Source organism: Lissotriton vulgaris, chromosome 6 (genome assembly GCF_964263255.1).
Source record: "Lissotriton vulgaris chromosome 6, aLisVul1.2, whole genome shotgun sequence".
Taxonomy (NCBI): Eukaryota; Metazoa; Chordata; class Amphibia; order Caudata; family Salamandridae; genus Lissotriton; species Lissotriton vulgaris.
In genome coordinates this window covers 1,898,725,321-1,898,740,662 of record NC_141694.1, presented here as the reverse complement: position 1 = coordinate 1,898,740,662, position 15,342 = coordinate 1,898,725,321, and the positions used below count along the sequence as shown (strand labels likewise).

General features: G+C 50.9%; 1 protein-coding gene across 2 annotated transcripts in view; it reads left to right on the top strand.

Annotated features, from left to right (window-relative positions):
- The first annotated feature begins 1,382 nt into the window (after positions 1-1,382).
- LOC147709828 (uncharacterized) overlaps positions 1,383-15,342 on the top strand; it is a 91,790-nt gene continuing 77,830 nt past the window's right edge. The window contains exon 1 of one of the 2 annotated variants that reach the window (XM_086928280.1): positions 1,383-1,472. The gene's annotated coding sequence lies outside the window, so the exon portion shown is untranslated. The remainder of the gene's footprint in view (positions 1,473-15,342) is intronic. The other variant, XM_086928279.1, reaches the window with a different exon arrangement.

The following is a 15,342-nucleotide window of genomic DNA, read 5'->3' as shown; positions in this document are numbered from 1 at the left end:
AACTCAATCTAATTCCCCACATCAATTCCATTGCGAAATCAGCTCGATACCAACTGCGCCTTCTTTGGGGAATCCGTCGCTTCTTCGCGGAGCGGGACCTTATAACCCTGGTGCAAGCACTGGTCCTCTCCAGACTCGACTACTGCAATTCTCTTCTTACTGGCCTCCCCAAATCCCACTTGTCCCCACTTAAGTCTGTTTTCCACTCAGCAACTCGTTTCATTTATGGGGCCAAAAGAAGCGATCACATCACACCGATGTTATCTACACTCCGCTAGCTTCCCTTTGAGGCTAGAGCTATCTACAAGACCGCTTGTATCACCCACAAAGCCCTGCACTCCTCTTCTCCTCGCTACCTGGCGAATAAACTGAAACTCTCTGGAGGTTCTAGACGTTCACGTAATGCGGAGAATCTACTGCTTGAACCTCCCACTTTCAAGAAGGAAAGAACGATGGCCCAATCCTTTTCAGGCAACGCAGTGAGAATCTGGAACTCATTCCCGCCTCAGCTCCGGACCACCGCCTCCTCCCAGGCCTTCAAAAGGGACCTCAAAGCTCTCCTCCTCCAGAGACACCTCCAAAAGTAACTCACGTCCTCTCTCTTATCTGAAGGAAGACCTCCCACTACTGAAAATTTCTACTTCTCATGTCCATGGAAGTGCCTTCCCAGTGTGTTCTTGCGGTTAGAGTGTTTGCCTTTTATTGCAGTATTATTCATGTACTTGTGTTTGGTACCCTCTTGCAACTTGCACTCACCACTTTGCCCCTGTAACACACGGTTTGCTTCCTCTCACATGTTTTTTACCTTTGATACTTGCACAGGTGCCACTTTTGCCTTCGTAATCGTTTGTTCTTGTGCTTGAGTGTCTAACATATATTGCAATATTATACCGCAAATTATAATCTATTTTCTCTTGTAGCCTGCACACTTGTCACTTTTTCCTCCTGTGCACTTTTTACTACCTCATGTATTTTTGGTAGCCCACATTTTTACTACCTCATGTATTTTGTTTGCTCACAAGTGTCACAATTACCTTGTCTACCTCATGTATTCTTGTTTGCTCACAATTATCACTTTACCGTATGTAACGTAACGTATGCCTCTGCAATCTGTTGCTCGTGTAATGTTCTCAGTTTGTATCATTTCTGTTCCTATTGTGAAGCGCTCTGACGCCTCCGGGTAAAGTCCGCGCTATATAAAAATGCAGAAATAAATAAAATACATCCGCCTCCCTTATGGGAGGGTCGCCGAACCAAGGGGCATAACAGACAGTCATCAACATACGTCGGGTGGGGGTGACTGGAGGGTGTTTTGGGACTGCCCCCCTCCCCCCCCCCTCTGATCCCTCCCCCCTGGATGACGCACTTCTGACGTCACTGGCAATGGCGGAGCGACCACAAAAGTCCTGAATGCCAGACTCCGGCAGGCGAGTTATTTTCACCCCCCAGAGGCGCCGTGTGATCCGCTGCAGGTGAGTTGTGTGAAGTGAGCGCCGTGTGAGGTGAGCGCGCCGCCGTGTGATCTGCGGCAGGTGAGTTGTGGGGGGGGGCAGACACTGACACTCGAGCTATTTTCACCCGGAGGGGCTGTGCTTGTACTTCCTGCAGTTTTCAGATGCGTGTTCCAGCCGAAGTGTGATGCTTTAAGTGATAGCTGTGGGCCCGGGGTTACCACGGCTCCCCCCCCCCCCTCCTGTTCCTCTCTCAGGCGCGCCAGGGTCGTGGGCTCAGTCCACTCTTCGGACTCTCTCTTGCATTCACTCTGCCCGCGTGACCTCTGCTCACAGCTGATGCCCCTGCGCCACATCTGTGGATTCTGCCCTCCATACGTCCTGGTGTCAGAGGGCTCCCTGTCCTTCCAGTGAGCGGCATCACGTCCTATTCACGCCCCCCCCCCCTCTCATTGGTCTGGCATGAGAGCACAAGGGACGTGTGCATCCATGGGCACTGAGTGGATAAAGTATTCCAGCTGTGTGCCCCGAGCCTGGCAGTGCCACCCCTTCTGTCACTCTTCCACCCCCCTCATGCAGTACTGGCATTTCAACGTAGGAGGGGCTCTTTCACAATTAGAGAGTGCCCCCACTAACACACAGGGAGTGTGAGGGGCGCTCACAGAGTGCCCCCACTAACACACCAGGAGTGTGAGGGGCGCTCACAGAGTGCCCCCACTAACACACAAGGAGTGTGAGGGGCGCTGGGGCGCTCACAGAGTGCCCCCACTAACACACAAGGAGTGTGAGGGGCGCTCACAGAGTGCCCCCACTAACACACAAGGAGTGTGAGGGGTGCTCAGAGTGCCCCCACTAACACACCAGGATTGTGAGGGGCGCTCACAGAGTGCCCCCACAAACACACAGGGAGTGTGAGGGGCGCTCACAGAGTGCCCCCACTAACACACAAGGAGTGTGAGGGGCGCTCACACTTAGAGTGCCCCCACTAACACACCAGGAGTGTGAGGGGCGCTCACACTTAGTGCCCCCACTAACACACAAGGAGTGTGAGGGCGCTCACACTTAGAGTGCCCCCACTAGCACACAAGGAGTGTGAGGGGCGCTCCCAGCAGGCTTTACAAACCAGGGTCAATGCAGATTTCGTGCTTCGAGTCTGATCGCTGTGCTGAGTACGGGACGGCTTTAGTTGATTGTTAATCACTGTGGGAACTTGTTCCAAGTCTTGCATGCTCGCACACACACATTATTTGTTGCTCTTGTGTCTTTGGCATAATTGTGTTCCATTTGTTAATGTTGTGTCTTATTTCCAAGTCAAGTTTCAATACTTTATTCGACAGCATTGTCATAAAAGCATTTTATCCCTATTCTAAACATATATAAATACTATGCAAAATTTAAGATCAGGTTAAGATACACATTAAATACAATTAGATACAGAAATGCTGGCGAAATCTTTCAACTTAAAAGAATTTAAAATTTTTTTCAAAAATCAGAGTCACAGTGCCTAGTTCATAAGAAAGGAGGTTAGTCTTAAAACTAAATATTTTTCGTCATGCATGATCAATCGCAGTTAAAGTGCGGATAATCCAGGCCCAGCCCAGATATTTGGCTAGGGCGATTGCAAGATTGGGGGCACAATTTGATCTTAGGATTCTTAGTGCTTCTAGATATTTTCTTACACCCAAATTCTTGCAAGCTGGTTTTAGCCATCTACTTCTTGGGGCAGCATACAAGGGGCAAGCGAACAAAAAATGTGGGATGTCCTCAACGTGTATCTTACAGTAACAACATGTATTAACATTGCTTGGAGACCATTTGAAAGTAAAAGCATTTAGAGGTAAGGACCAACTCTGAACTGGAAATACAGCTTTCTGTCCAAGGGTTTTGTGATCAGATCCCAGTACTGTTCACATTTTGGGGTTAATTTAGACTCCAAGTACTGGGATGTCAACATAGAGGGTTGATTGGAAATTAAAACAGATTGATATACCATGTCCCAATACAATTTTATCAGCAACGCCTTAGATGGAAAGGCGGAGGGGTCAGTAGTAGTCCATAAGTGGTCTAAATGCAGTTTTTGAAGCAAGTTCCTAATTTCCTTGAGCCAGGTTATTTTATGGAACCGGTCAGAGCTAATGATGTCCATGACAGCAGATGCATAATGACCCAGTTCAGGAGTAGTCTTTATGCGCCTCCAATATAAGAGTGGGCGCAATTGAGCCATATCCTCGATCTTTTTTTTCTCCCAAGGTCATATAGGAGCGGGATTGATGGAGTACTCTGCGGGACTCCAACCAACCGGCGAAGGAATTTGTTCTCTGCAATAGCCAAGACACTCAGATTGGTGAAGCCCCATAGCTCTGATCCATAAAGACAGGCGCCCAGCACTTTCATACTATAAATCTCCATTATAGGCTGAATGGGTTTTGTTCATGAGGATTTATATTTTTGTGCTATGGCCCCAGCCAACTGATGGAACTTTAAAACCACAGAATCAATATGAGATTTCCAATTCATACTACCCTGCAAGGAGATGCCAAGGTAAGTGAAAGCGTTCACTTCTTCCAAAAGAGACCCATTTAAATGTATTTTTCCCTTGAATTGCTTGGCGGGATTCAAATTCATGAACTTGGTCTTTGTAGTATTTAACTCCAGGCCCCGAATCCGACAGAAATCTCCAAATGCATCAATTGTCTTTTGTAATCCGCTAGGGGTCCGCGAGACCAGTAAAGTGTCATCAGCAAACATTAATACTGGGACCTGCTCCCCATCTAGCGTAGGGGCATCAGTTGGCGATTTCTTTAGAAAGTCTACTGCGCCATTAATGTAAAGGGAGAATAAGGCGGGGGCCAGGACGCATCCCTGTCTTACCCCGCGCTCCACAGGGAAAGAATCTGTGACATCCACCTGTGCACCCCACCTAATCCTTGCGTAGTTGTTTTCGTGCATACGCACAAGCAAAGTCAATCCGGGGCTAATTCCAAGGTCGCTAAGAACAATCCAAAGTTTTTGACGTGGTACTAGGTCAAATGCTGACTTTAAGTCAACAAAAACAGCTTATAATGGGCCATTTATCAAGGTCACGTTTTTCCAATAAAGAGTTAAAAAATGGAATACCTGGTCGACGGAGCTAGTTAGGGGTCGGAAACCAGCTTGGTACGGGGAGAGGATATCCTTATCATCTATCCAGGCTTGTATTTTGTTTTGTATCATTCTACCCATCAGTTTTTGTGCAGAGTCGATAAGGCTGATGGGCCTATAATTACTTGGTAAAGCCTTGTCCCCTTTTTTGAAAACTGGAATGATCTCCGCACCCTTCCATGAGGGTGGTATCATGGCTCCTTGTGCGATGGAATTTGCAAGCCATACGAAATATTGGCACCAGTTAGCCTGGTCAGATAGAAATACATCTGCCGGTATTCCATCAATTCCTGGAGCCCTACCTCTGGTCACCCCATCCAATGCTACATTTACATCTCTCAGTGTGAATATTTCATGACTATAAAATACCATTTTGGGGCACGGGTGGAATGTCGGAGTCAAATTATCAGCATATTGCGGTTTAAAAAAATCCACCCATGCTTCCTTTGCCACATGATTTTTTGGACACTCTGCAATACCCCCCCCCCCCTGCCCCATTTTAAGATAGCCCAAAACTCTTTCTGCTGTTTAGCTGCACAGGCTTTTTTGAGATCTAGCCATTGATTTTCACCCCACAGCCTTTTTGCCCTAGCTTGAGCTTTTCTATAATCGTCCCTGGCCTTCAGCACTCCTTCTTTAGTCCTCAACGCTATGCTGAGGTTCTGCCGTGCCTTTCTACAAGAATGATCATACTATCCTCGATTTCTCTGGGGGCAAGCACCCTTTCCCTGGTGAGCTTTTTTTTAGGAAAAACCCCTGTAAATTAACAAAAAACTTAGGATGTGACTCTTCCATTAATTTATTAAAATTGGATTCATTACAATGAACCTGCAATCTCCTAACCTCTTTTGCGACAACCTCCAGTAAGTCCTGCATATCCCCTTTCTTGTCCATCAGAGTTGCCCATTTGATGTGGCGAAGGTTGTTCGTTGAAATGATATCTAGTGGCATAACGCCCCTTTCCTGGTTAGGCGAAATAACTCCATGGTCCAGCTTGAGGATCAAGCACAACGGATTGTGGTCGCTCTCCAATCTAGATGACACTTTCATGTCTATTATCTTGTGCCAGTCTCTGACATCTACAAGGATGTAGTCTATCCGACTACTTGACCTTGTATTGTCAAAGGTGTGAGCACCCTGAAGGTCTGAGGGGGTGCGGCCATTTGCTGCCCTCAACCCCCTAGCCAAGCACAAACTCTTCACTTGTATTGCCACCTCAGTCCATTTCTTTACGGCTGGTAAATCCAATTGAGGGGCTCCCCATTTAGCATCTTCCTCTAGGGACATTTCATTATCCTCTTGGCCTAGTGGTTCGAATGTGGTGTTCATATCTCCCCCCACTAGGATGGTAATATGTGATGGAAGATTCTCTAGATCATTATCTAATACTACTACCACCTCAGCGGCTTTACCCCCTTGTGTTCCCCTGGCATAGATGTTGTAGAGGGCCATCTCTTGACCGTCGGCCCATGTTATCACAATTGGGAGTAAGTCACAGTTGTTAACGGGCCTCGCTCTAATAGTACGTTGTAGTGATTGGCGTACCCATGTGATTAATCCCCCTGAGGGCCGCCCTTTTGGGTTCTTTTTCGCAGGGACAAAAAAATTTAAGAAACCCTGGCGATGAACAGGAATTACTGCCCAGGTTTCCTGGAACATAATTACATCGTGGCTATCAACAAATTCGCACCATTCAGGGGACTCTAGTTTGTGGAGAATTCCCACCAGATTCCAAGAAAGGAGTTTAAGACCTATCTTCGGCTGACTGGCCCTCCCATACTATGGTGTTACTAGCAGGGGTTGGATCGGAGTAGGTGGGGGGCTGGTTGCCCTGCTGAATGCAATGATGTGGGGAGTGGGAGCCAAGTGCCCCGCAGTACAAGAAAGAACCCCACTAGAGCAGGGTATCCTACCATTACTAAGGTTAGTGTCAGTAAGCTTCGTAGCAATGCCTGTTCGCCTCTCTTGAGTCCCTACTGTGTTACCCATGACTATATTCGTCCGCCCATTCAGTCAGTCGCACTCGCTAAGGCCAGAAAGGGCAGAGAATCTATTCTCCATCGGTATGCCCCAATTACTTCTTGTACCAAGGGGTTTGCCTTTTCTTAACACAGGGTTCCACTTTGTTCTAAGTACTGTGGGATTTAGAATATTCCCTTTCTTTGCATAGAAGAAATCTAGCGTTAGCGGGACTATCTCTGTGGATCTGCGCTGGGGTGGATATATATTTGCTAAGATGTTTGGCAGCACTTCAGGGTCAGAGAAGTGTAACACCACACAATCCCCTCTAAATTTTTTGTTACCATCCCCAATCCATTCTACTCTTCTAGCTTTCACAACTTCTTGTGCCAGCTGGTCCATACCTCCCGGGAAAAAGGCCATGTTCCTTGATAACCAATGGAGTGATTTATTTATTAGGGAAGATGTGTTCTCTGCATGCCCAGATTCTAGGAGGGGAACATTTGCCAGGACCAGTACCAGGGGGGATGCCTCAACAATTAATTCTACAGGTCCCTACTCTATGTTAGAATCTACCAGTCTGTCCCTTTGACTTGGCCCTTCAGAATCACCGATGTTGATACCTAATCCCTGGGAACCCCCCCCCTGTATCGTTAGACAGCATCGGAATAAGGGGAGTATTTTCCAAGTATTCTGGCCTAGGGGCTGTCTGTGTATTTTTTGATTCGACTCCAAGTGTCTCCTGCTTAGCAATGTTTGCTGCTCCCTCTAATGATTTTTGCAGAAGACCCCCCAGCCTATTCACCTCTTCAGTGAGGTGGTCTATTTTTTTTGTTAAATTTATACTTTATTACACCTTCGATGTAAGCACACAGCACTCATCGCCTACAACCCGGAGGTCGGCGGCAACAATAGATAGCACCTGGGTCAATGGACAGTAGTCGCATACACAGCCGTAATGCCAGCATCCTGGGGGCCTGGCGGCGTACACATACGAAAGAATGAAAAAGAAGACCGTTCTGTGGAAATAGCTTATGACTGACATCAAAAATAAAGTAGTTAATACTGGTGCCGACACCCATGACCATAGTTCGGTGTGCAAAAAATAATGCAGTTAATTCGTGTGTGCTAAACAAAGTCTCGGAATCATAGTAACAAAATATCCTGAGAGAGGGAGGAAAAAGGGTGCAATAAACCCACATCTAAACAAACCCCCACCCTTCAAACAAGCCAGCCTACCCGTACCCGTGTCCACCCACCCACCTGCACTAACTACTGATGCTATAGATGAACTTAGCACCCATGACGAAGGACCCGAGGGCCCAATGGTGTGAAGCAGAATTCAAAAGGGACCACTAAGGCCACCCTCCCAGCATAACCGTCCCGGGGGCTCACGCTCTCAACTTCTCAACTGATACCCGGATGGAACCAGACAACCGCCTCCGAGAAGGGGACAGTCAACCATGCATCATGCCAGCCTCCGCCGCCTCCACCCCGCCCTCCTGCAGCTCATCCAACTCCTCCCCTTCGGCATCTGATTCACCACCCCCCTTAGCGCACTGATATTCCCCATATAACCCCCAGAAATTCCTAGGGCGGCTCTTTGGGGGAAGCAGTTCATTATACACCTCAGATTGCGTACAGCAATACAGCAAATCCGTCTCCCAGCTCCTTTTAGTAGGAACTGGCCCCCTCATCCAGCACAACGCAACCAGGCGCTTGGCCGTCAGCAAGGCCATATCAGCCAAGCGCCGCACCGCCACTGGCAACGGTTTGGAAAAACCCAGCAGCGCCAGAGCCGGGCATGGCAGAACCTCCGTACCCAGCATAGAACTAAGTTCCGAGAATACCTCCCGCCAAAACTTATGGATACTAGGGCAAGTCCAGGACATATGCAAGAAATCAGCTGTGGGAAAATGGCATCGCTCACACTCCGCCGACTCCCGCAAACCGTATCTATGTAATCTGTCCGGTGTGTAGTAGACCCGCTGTAAATATTTAAAATGTATCGGACGATGTCTACTATTAAGTGAAATCTTCCTAGTGTTCGTACAGCAGTATTGCCACATCTCATCCGAGATCGTCAACTGAAGATCACACTGCCAGGCCAATCTGGCCTTGGAAAGAGGGTACTGCCGGTGCCGGTCCCCCCAGTTTCTTAAGATTAGTTACCAATTTACGGGACGAGGGGTTTTGAATAACGTACGTGAGCTCCGGCACTTCCTGCGGCTCTGCCAATTCCGGCCCCAGCAACCCCTGCAGCGCCCTACGGACCCGGTGGTATTGGAAGCTGTGTAACAGCGTCGTTCCAGAGTGGGATTGGAGGACTTGTTGCGACGTCTTCACTGTGCCGTTCAAAAAGATGTCCCCCATCTTTTCTATGCCCAAGTCCCGTAACGCCTTCAGGACACCCTTCTCTGTCAGCGGGGCCAACCACTCCGCCCATTCCACTCTCAGAAGGGGAGAGTACAACCGCTCGCTCTCACGGGAGCGGACTAGCTCATGCCAAGCGTGGTTTGTGGCGGCAATTGAGTCCAAATTACCAACCCTGCGATCGACAGGACAGCATATTGTGGCCGGAAGCGGGGTGGGGTCCGCAAAGAGGCGCTCCAGTTTCACATGCGGGATGCCAGGGTCCCCATGGATCCAGGTGTGGAGGTGAGCCCCTTGTGCTATCCTGTAGTACCTTTCTAGGTCAGGAGCTCCTAAACCCCCGCGTTCATAGGGAAGCATTAGAGTTTGCCATCGAACCCTCGGCTGTCTGCCCCCCCACGCAAGTCTGATAAGCGTCTGCGTAAGCTGACGAAAAAAGGCCTTTGAGAGAACGACCGGTATGTTAGCAAAGAGGAACCTGGGGAGAACCACCATCTTCATAATTGCTATCCTGCCCATTAGGGACAGCGGGAGCCTGCACCACACCTCTACGTCATCCACTAGCTTAGAGTACGCAACCCCATAGTTCTCGCGTATCAGGATCTCGGGATCAGTGTGAATACGGATCCCTAAATAACGTATAGAGTCCGTGGTCCATTGCAACGGGTATTCAGAGTCAAATGGGAGGGTCACTGGAGTCAGAGGCAACGCCACAGACTTGTTCCAATTGACCCGAAGGCCCGAAAGGGCTCCGAACCTCACCACTTCCCGCAAGACAGCCGACAGATTCACCTCCGGCTCTCGGACATACAACAGAGTGTCGTCAGCATATGTCGAAATGCCAATCTGATAAGAAGGGAAGTTGATCCCCTCGAACCCGTGGTATTCCCTAATAGCGCAGGCCAGGGGTTCCGCCACCAGATCATACAGAAGTGGGGAGAGGGGGCAGCCCTGCCGAGTGCCCCTACTGATCTCAATCGGGCCATGACCGAGTTCCCTATCTTTAGCCACGCAGTCGGCTTGTAGTACAGGGCCCCTAGCATCTGAAGGAAGGGTTCGCCGAGCCCATACTTACGCAGAACCCTGAGCATAAACGGCCACTCCACTGAGTCAAAGGCCTTTTCCATATCCAGGAAAATAGCCACAGCCTTGTTCTCTTGCCGGACATGCTGAATGGTGCCTAGCACCGTACGAATATTATAAGTCAAGTTCCGGGCGGGGACAAACCCTGCCTGTTCCGGGGCAACCAATTCTGGGACAAGTAGAGCCAACGTGCCGCCAGAACCTTTGCATATAATTTGGCGTCTACGTTAATCAGTGAGAGCGGCCTATATGAGCCACACTCGTTGGGGGGCTTTCCCGGCTTCGAGATGGTGATGAGAAGCGCCTCCCTCATAGACTTCGACATGCTACCCTGTTGACAAATGTCGTCAAAAAGGAGCATCAAGTAGGGTACCAATTTGTCTTGAAAAGCCTTATAGAAGGCCACCGTAAGCCCGTCCGACCCTGGAGCGCTGCCTGACCTCATCCCCTCCAGCGCCCCCGTGATCTCCTCTTTCTGGAATGGCGCCATCAGAAATTCTCGTTGCCAATCAGCTAAAAAGGGCATCTGGATGTAACTCAGATAGTCGTCTATTTCCTCCTCTAGGTGGCCTGATCTCGACGTATACAATGCGGTATAATAAGCATGGAATTCCGCCAGTATATCCTGTTCCCCAGTCACCACATCACCACTAGCTGTTAATAACTCCTCGATCACCAGGGGCGGCCTGCTATTTCGCATCAGTTTAGCAAGCAGGGAGCCAGGGCGGTCCCGTTCCCCATACATGCGTGCTGTGGCGTACTTTCCCATATGTCGTATCTCCCTATCCGCCTCCTCATGGAATACCGATAGCAGGGGCTTAAGCCTTTCAGTTATGTTCGCATCTCCTGCACCCCCCGCTTGACGTTCCAGATCAGACAACTGAGTTTCCAGATATTTCAACCGCTGCCTGATAGCCTTAAGCACCCCTGAGTGTTTGGCCATCGGCATCCCCCGTATGTACACTTTGAATGCATCCCAGAGCACCTGGACACTATCCACCGACCCTACATTAGTCGAAAAGTACGTATCTATATCCTCCGCCAATTCCCCTCTGAAGGCCTCATCCAGAAGTGAATACGGGGGGAACCTCCAGGTGAACAGGGGTATCCTTCTAGCCGGGGCCTCCAGTAGCAAAAGCAGTGGCGAGTGGTCAGACAACGTGCGGGGCAACACAGCACACCCCTTCACGGAGTTAAGGAGGGAGCGGGAGACAAACCAATAATCAAACCTCGTGTGTACATTATGATAGGCTGAGTAGTGAGTGAATCCACCCTTCCCCGGGTGCCTATGACGCCACACATCCAGCAGATCGAGTTTCACTAGCTCCGCTTGCATAAGCAATGCCCAGGCCGCCGGGGTCCTGGGAGCGCCAGCCGACCTATCCAACTCCGGGTTCAACACAAAATTGAAGTCTCCCCCCCATAGCAACCTGGAGCCCTCAGACTGTCTACAGAGGTCCGCCAGCGAGGTGTAAAAAGCGGGTGTGTCGTAATTGGGGCCATACACATTCACAACCAACAAATCGTGGCCTTTCCCCACACAGCGGGCAACAGCATACCGACCCTTCGGGTCCACAACAAACTTCTGCAGTGTCAACTGAGATTTGGGATTAGCCCACGTGAGCACACCTCTTGCATGTGTAGTGAACCCTGCAGCAACACAAGCACTCCCAAGACCCCTGGTCTGTAACATAGGACTAGTCAGAGGCAGGTGGGTTTCTTGGAGCAAGGCGAGATCAACCCGGTGCCGCTGCAAATAAGCTATTACCTTCCTAAGTTTACGGAAATCATTCAGCCCCCTCACATTCCAAGACAGCAGTCTGAGAGAGTTGGGGCCACTCTCCGGCCCTAGAGACTCAACGTCCACCATTGTAGGACAGGGAACAAATCAGGGTAGCACAGGTGGCACAGTAGACACAATCCAGTAGCAGGCCTCACTAAACCCTCCCCCCAACAGACCCCGAAAGACCTACATAACATGGTCAACAAGAGAAGAATAGAGCAACCACCCACCCACCCACAGCCGACCAACCCCAACCCGGTCAGACAGGTCCCACCACCACCCACCATCCTCCCACCCCAATGAAAAACACTACATACCCAAGGGCCCTCAGGAGAGCCAAAGGCCGAAAGCGCAGGGGCAGAAGTTCCCAGCTGGACAACAGTACAATTAGGTCAAGGACCTCAGACCTTGGTGGCTCCACCACCCCGCCCCCCAGTACCATTCAGCACCCTCACCAGCCAAAAAACACACAGTCAAAGAACAAGTCTCCCACGCGCGGGAGAGCTTTCCCCAAAGCTAACAGTAAAACGTGTTGACGCTACAACCCTATTGCAGTCCACTAATAGCAAGAGTACACCCCACATTGTCTATTAAATAGGTTCACAGCACCTGTAGCAGAGATAAACACTCGGAAGGGGCCCAGTCGACCCAGAGAAGAATCCACAAATTAGATTACCCCTGACCGTCCATGGAAGCGGCCTCCTCCGCGTCCTCACGTTGGCCCCTCGGGCTGTTGCGTTGTTCCTTGGCCCACTCCTTCAGATATTTTTTCAGGTCCGCCGGGTCAGTGAAAAAGTGCGAGTGTCCCTGTTTGTTGATTCGGAGTCTCGCCGGGTACAACATGGCGTAGTCCAGCCCTAGGTCTCTCATCTGTTTCTTATACGGGGCGAAGCGCTTCCTCTCCTCCTGCACTCTCGCCGTGAAGTCCGGATAGAGGGAGATGTTCATGCCCTCGAATTGCAGATTTCCTTTCTCCCTCGCCAGTCGGAGCGCCAAGTCTCGGTCCCTATAGTTCAAAAGTTTCGCAATGATCGGCCGCGGCGGGAGTCCAAGCTGCGGTTTCGGCCCCAGAGTACGATGAGCCCTCTCGACAATGAACATAGGGGAGAAGACCTCCTCCCCCAGCAGTGTCTGGAGCAGTTTCTCCACGAACAACTCCATTTTGCCAGTGTTGGTAGATTCCGCCACCCCAGTAATGCGGACGTTGGAGCACCGTGAGCGTGCCTCCAAGTCCTCCGTCTTGTCCTGAATGACTTGGAGTAGGCGTCCGAACTGCTTGCGGTCTTTATCCCATTCCGTTTGGGCTTCCTCTGCTTCCGTTAGCCGCCGTTCCGCCATATCCAGCCGCTCAGCATGTTTATCCACCCTCTCAGACATTCGGTCCATCCTGAAGGACAGAGCGTCAATTTTCGTGCCAATCGCCGCCATGCTGTCCCGTAAGCCCTTTTCCATGGCGCCCAGCATTTCACGAATGTCCGCACACAGTGAACTGTCGGTTGCTGTAGGCCGCGGTGAGGCATCTGGGGCTGGCCCCTCAGCACCTTTTGCTTTCCGCTGATCAAACAACAGTTTGGGTTGATTCTTATCGCCTTTCCCCATAGCGTTCCTAGTAGACATTCAGCAAGGCGCTCAACCGCCAGCAAAATATCGCCAGCGAATGTTAGTGGGGTGAAGAGGGGACACTGAGGGAGCAAGCTCCGAAGGGCGAGGTGTTGCGCAGCAAGAAATGCAGCCAAGATGGCGGCCACACGCCCCGCAGCACGAGTAGGCCTAGCAGCCAGAGAGGCACGCCACCAAGCACTCTCTCAAAACCAGGCCACACCAATGTCAAGCAGTTGGGCCCCCACACTCCAGCACACTTCCAATGAGCAGCTCCGCAGTGGTCCTCAAGACGCGCAAGGCGCAGGCAACGGCCGATGAAACTCTCCCCAAGGACACGGCAGCCCGCCGGTGGCTTCCTGCAGCGTCCAATTGTACCTCAAAGCATCAGCACTCTTTCACCCAGCAAGTGCACAAACGAGGGCCAGTCCACCACTGCCGCTCCCGGGAACACGGCGTGATAACACACAGCAGGAACAGTTGTGCAGACACCAAATAGGCAGACCGACACCACTCTAGCTCCACTGGCCGCACGTAGCGTGACGCAGCTCGGGCGGCTCCTCAGGATAGACCGCGGACTACGGCCTGGTCCGCCACTGCGCCCTCCTCCAAACAGCGAAGCGAAACCACATCGGATTTCGACCGGGGAAAGGCCCCCCACCAGGCCAGGGCGTAGATGGAGAGTCCACCGCAGTGTTCAAGGCTGGCAAGGTGCCGAAAGGATAGTTTTGTCGAATATTAAAGGGGCTCAGGCGAGGAGCTCAGCGCTCACACGTCTTTCATGGACGCCGGCAAGCTCTGCCCCCCCTGAGGTGGGCTATTTTACATAGGAGAGGTTTGGTTATGGTCTTAATTTTACTATCTAGGGCATTTAACAATTTCTTAAATTGGTCTTCGTCCAAGAGTAGCTTCCCTCCAGAGATTCCCTTTGTATCTACTCCATTGCTTTTTGATGGGGATACATCTGGGCGTTTTTTACTTGAGCGGAGTCCCCCCCGTTTTGACAGACTCTTCTCCCCCCCCCTTAACAGCTCTTGGAGCTGGTATCGGTGCTGGAGGCTCCTCTTCTAGCAGGACTATTTCTTCATCAGGTATACTCTCAGAGGCTGAGTCTACTATAGCTACTAATAACTGAGTTAATGGGTTATTCTCAGGTGTCTGAAATACCTCATTGCTAATGTCAAAAGCAGCTGTACCCAGAGGCGTGTTATCAGGTGGCAATACAGGGGAAAGGCTCAACCCCAGTGAGGATCTCCTGTCATTGTTTATTTTTGCGACCACCTGGACCATATAATTGTCAATGGTATTGATAGCTAGAGTCGATTTTTGCCTTCGACATATTAAAAAGACTGCGTAGATGACCCCCAAGTAATGGACTACAATACTAGTGCACAGGATGGCTTTCTTGCAAATGCAGCGTCAATGATGGTATAAGTAACTTACAAAAGGTATTCTGGGCAGAGTTCCGGGCCCTGTCCCTGTCTCTTCCTGCCGATGAGGTCCGTAGAGGGCCCGCCCTTTGCCCGGGCTTCGCCCGGCGTCCCGCGAGACGGCTCCTCACCTGATTTTATAGGTGGGAGGGCGGCTGTGGGTGGGGCTCGCAGGGGGCGCTGACCGGATGTTGGTTGGTCACGCAGGGACTCCTGGAAGAGTGAGTCCCTGCCGCGCAACTCGCCTGCAGCCTCTCAGCGCCTCGGTTGACCTGGTACACTGGAAAACAGCGTCGCTGGGCAGACCTCACACGCAGCGGCAGCGGCAAGAGGTAACGTCTCAACAGGTGCAGTTGGAGGAGAGGCGTCCACAAAGTCCTCGCAGGGTCACAGCGTCCCAGGGAGATTAGGAGGGTCACGCAGGTGGGCTTGTCCGGGATCCTTTTCACCTGTTTTGCCGGCTGGGGCGGGGACCGGATGTTGGTTGGTCATGCAGGGACTCCTGGAAGAGTGAGTCCCTGCC